We start from the raw sequence: 4,209 nt of genomic DNA, 5'->3' as shown, positions 1-4,209 counted from the left end.
AAAAAAAAAAAAAATGAGAATATTCAAAGTACCACAGAAAGCCAGAAAGAACGCCATACTTCTGCACAAACATCCAGACACTAGAACTCAGAATAATATAGGAGACGAGGCCTTCACGACAGAAACATTTAATCACAAAATAGGTCGAGCTTACAAGCACCACTAGATTTGAGATAGAGTAGGCACAATTTACTAGGAAAAATAAAAACTCTATGAGAACGGTTATCCTCTAAAATCACCGAATCTAGATACAACTTATCAGAAAATAAATTGCTATGACTTAGAAACCATTATAAACAATAAACACTGTAACTTAGAACCCGTAATTTTGGAACCCAATAGTCAGAGCACGAGGTTAAGCCCTTCAAAGTTGATTAAACAACCTGACTACACTAACTTGACATTAATTCTTTGAAACTAAATTTATTGCATTACAGCTCCCCCAAGCATAAAAGATATGCAAAATTATGTCAGTCCATTAACATAACTTCATGCAATAAACCATATCAGATCAACAAACTAATGCCTTCTCAACTCCAGTTTGTCGACAAACTAATGTTTTTATCTCCTTCGCAATAACATGAAATCAGATACATGCCAACCCATATCCTGCAATTTGTTGAGTTCATACTTATAGCTTGAAGTACTTCCCGACTTTACATTCAGCTGTAAGTGTGAAAGCCAAATAAAGATTACCTTTCTTTACTTCCTTGTATTTCAAACCTACTCTGCTAATTCTTTACATTTCACTTGCTTGCTTCCAAATTCTTCAAAAAATTTTTTATGGATAAGCTAGACGTTTTCAACCAGATCAGCCAATCCAATCTGATCTCCGAACAATTTCAACAGGTATAGGCTGGTAGCAATCAGTATCAGTTGGATTGGTCCACACCGAACTCCAGTCAATCCAATTCCAATACTCAAAACCTTGACTGCATCATAACTAACCATCCCTGAATTGTAAATACACAGATACAAGGGATTGTGTGAATTTCCAACATAAACTACCTCAAATTTTGACAAGATTGTCAAGTCTTCAGTAGAAAGCTAAGCCTGCACATCCGCTTTTTTATAAAATGAACTGCCATCCTGAAGCTTCATCAAACACATCCTCCACATATATTAAATATTCAACACCTCTCCACAAGTTGAAGCTCATGGATTGCAACTTTCAACAAATAAAACGGATCGTCAAACATCAAGCTTTGTGTTACTAAGTCCACCCTCAGGCACTTTTGTGGTACCGCTTTCACGTAAAAAAACAGCCACAGGTGCATACTAAGCTCCTTTAGATAAAGCAAATATCCATCATGCAATCCTTTCTTATTTACCAAACCAATGAAGTCAGAGCTCTAATTCTCTGCAATTATCTCCTTGAGATTTCAGACCTGATGATGCAGATTCTTCACCAAAATAGACTTGTTTTATTTGGAATAAGCCTAGGGTTGGTTTCCATACATATTGGGCCTTTGATCCCATGTGTTTTGAATGTAATAGGCCACTTTTATGAGCCTAAAAGAGGGTCTTTAAGGTTACAAACGGGATCACTAGTTTGTTTCCTTTTTCATTAGTTTCCTTTTAACTTGGGTTTAATTTAAGTTATATTTTTTTTCTTAGGAGTCAAGTTATTAGTTGAGTCAAGTGATTAGTAAATTTCTAATTTCAGTTTTTAATAAGTATTGTATTAGGAGACTAAATTTAGGTTTCCTTTAAAGGAACCTTCTATTTTGTAATTCCCTCCCCCATCATTATAAATAAAGAAGAAGAGCTCCTAAAGCTACGACGATTTTGATGAGCAAATTAATAGCTGCTGCTATTGTCTTCTCCATGAAGAATTGTCTTGTGTTTGATCAAGGCTGATGGAATTGGTGTTTGACCCAATTAACTCTCTACGGTGTGACGCCCGAGAGGTTTTTCTTCTTCAAGTGTTTTTCTTCTTCAAGGTTTTTTCAAGGGATCTATTGCTGATCATCAAACCAGGTATTTAAATCCTAGTTCTGCCCAGAATTCCATTAAACTCCCTAATCGGTTCCCTGCTCCCTAAAGCACTTCCAGTCATAGGGGCTTTGGCTAAAATTCTGGTCGAACCTTCCTCCCTACCAAAGTGAAACTCGACCCTGTTTTGGGCTGTTTCTGACCAGTCAATTTTGAGATATTGAAAATCTCTTGATTTTTGTCCTGTAGTGACTTTATAGACCAGGAACCAGAACCGATAGAGCTAATCTGTTCTCTTCTGTTTCTATGGATGTTTGTTCATGGTTTATGATCTAAGATTGAACCTATTCCTGTATCTGGTTTAGTCCTTTCAGTTGGTTTATGTTTTGATCTCATGAACTCCAGTCCCTGAATCCAAAATTCTGTTTACAGATCTGATTCTTCCTTAAGTTCTGATCTGTTTGTTTTTGCTATTCTGCTGTGGTTATATGGTTGTTCTTCTGATTAAAAAAAACCTGCAGTTGAAGGCTTGGTACTTTATCTATCCTAGTCTACATTACCTGATTACATTATCTTGGCTGCCATAATACCTAAAAGGCATATCTAATCATTGCTCATTAGAGCCATATCAGTCATCTTTAAGTATAATTCATGGCCCAACACGGCCAATGTTAATCATCCCAGGATTTCTCACATCAAAGTGGCATCACATGCACAAATTTGCAGAAAAAAAGCCCTCAAAAACTAGCGGCTATATAGTTGGCCAACATTCTCAACAAAATAGACATGGTCACATGAGAGTACTTCTCAATTCACTTTTTCTTACTTAGAAAAATAACCAGTGGTTTACAACAATGACTGCCTATTTAAAACTAAAATTTTTTCTATTTGTATCGACTCCCCAAGGAACAGGCATATTGCTGTTTCCTGTGGGCTCCCTCTCTTGTCTACAGGCCACTCCCCCTTAAGGGTTTAGTCTTTGTGTATTTTTCTCTTTTCTTTTTCCTTCCCCAATTGGGCTTCTGTATTTTTTCTTCTCCTTTGGTATTGAATAAAATTATTCGCCCAAAAAAAAAAATTTTAATTTCTGAGTAAAATAGGATTACCACACTGACTCACAGAAGATAAAAGAAAACTCCCCCATTCTACTAATAATGGAGACAATGATCTTTAAGATGACTCCTACAGCCATCAAGCCATGTGTAATTTAATCCAAACAATTTAACAGTAACTAAAAACAGCAAAGCCGCAATATTAAAGCATGACTATAATAGACAATACTAAATTTTCCATATATAATAATCTAATCTATGACATACTATAAGCAATTCTGTATTCTCTAGAAATAGAAATTTTTTTGGGTGAATAAAGGAATTCAGTATCGAACAGAAAGAAAACAACAAGAAGCAAACCCAGCCTTACAAGGGGGAGAGAAGGGGCTTGAGCTTGCAAAAGAGAAGGGGGAAGGCCCCAAGAATTTACAATAATCCTATCTCTGGGAGAATCTGTACCATAGTTATCAACGCGTTGACTTGTTGGTGTTGCCTTGTTTTTTTTACCATCCTCCATCACCTTGTGTCGTATTACATCTTGATAACCTAGATGGCTTGATCTGTACGACGACTAGGAGAACCCTAAAAATAGAATGTTGGCACTAATAACTTCGGGGAAAAAGCCCAAAACACAAAACTGTAGTCCAGCAATTGGACAACCGTGACCTTTATTCCTTAGATCGGCACCTCTTTCAGTGATGTAGCAGAGAAATACTCATTGGCAAGCATCTCTCATTAATTGATGGGGTTGTTAAGGTACTATGCCCATGCATTATACATTTATACTATGGAGGATGGTGCTATGGCATCTTCAAAACAAATTTTTTATTTAGAGTTGCTAATTCATCACTGGTCATGATTACATCCTACTCACTGTTTTAGAGGAGTATAAGTTTAAATTAGGTCATTCTAAAAAGAACTACATAATTAATCCCATGTTAAATCAGCACCTCTTTCAGTGATTGAGCAGATAGGTACCTCTCCGCCCCTTTCCACCCTAATCCATCTTCCATGATTCCATCAGAATCTGCTCCTAGCTTAGTTCCCCATTTACCATTGTTCCCCCCCCCCACATACCCAACATTCTTAACTCCAACCCTCTCCCTCCCTTCTTACCCCCCCTCCCATCCTCGATGGGGCCCACCCCCTTTCTCCTTTGCAAAATAACATTTCTTCGGCCCATCCATACCCCTTGACCCATCATTCTAACCCTCGTCCTTCT

The sequence above is a fragment of the Macadamia integrifolia genome, unplaced genomic scaffold, assembly GCF_013358625.1.
Source record: "Macadamia integrifolia cultivar HAES 741 unplaced genomic scaffold, SCU_Mint_v3 scaffold1659, whole genome shotgun sequence".
NCBI lineage: Eukaryota > Viridiplantae > Streptophyta > Magnoliopsida > Proteales > Proteaceae > Macadamia > Macadamia integrifolia.
Note: the sequence above shows the minus strand (reverse complement) of the source record.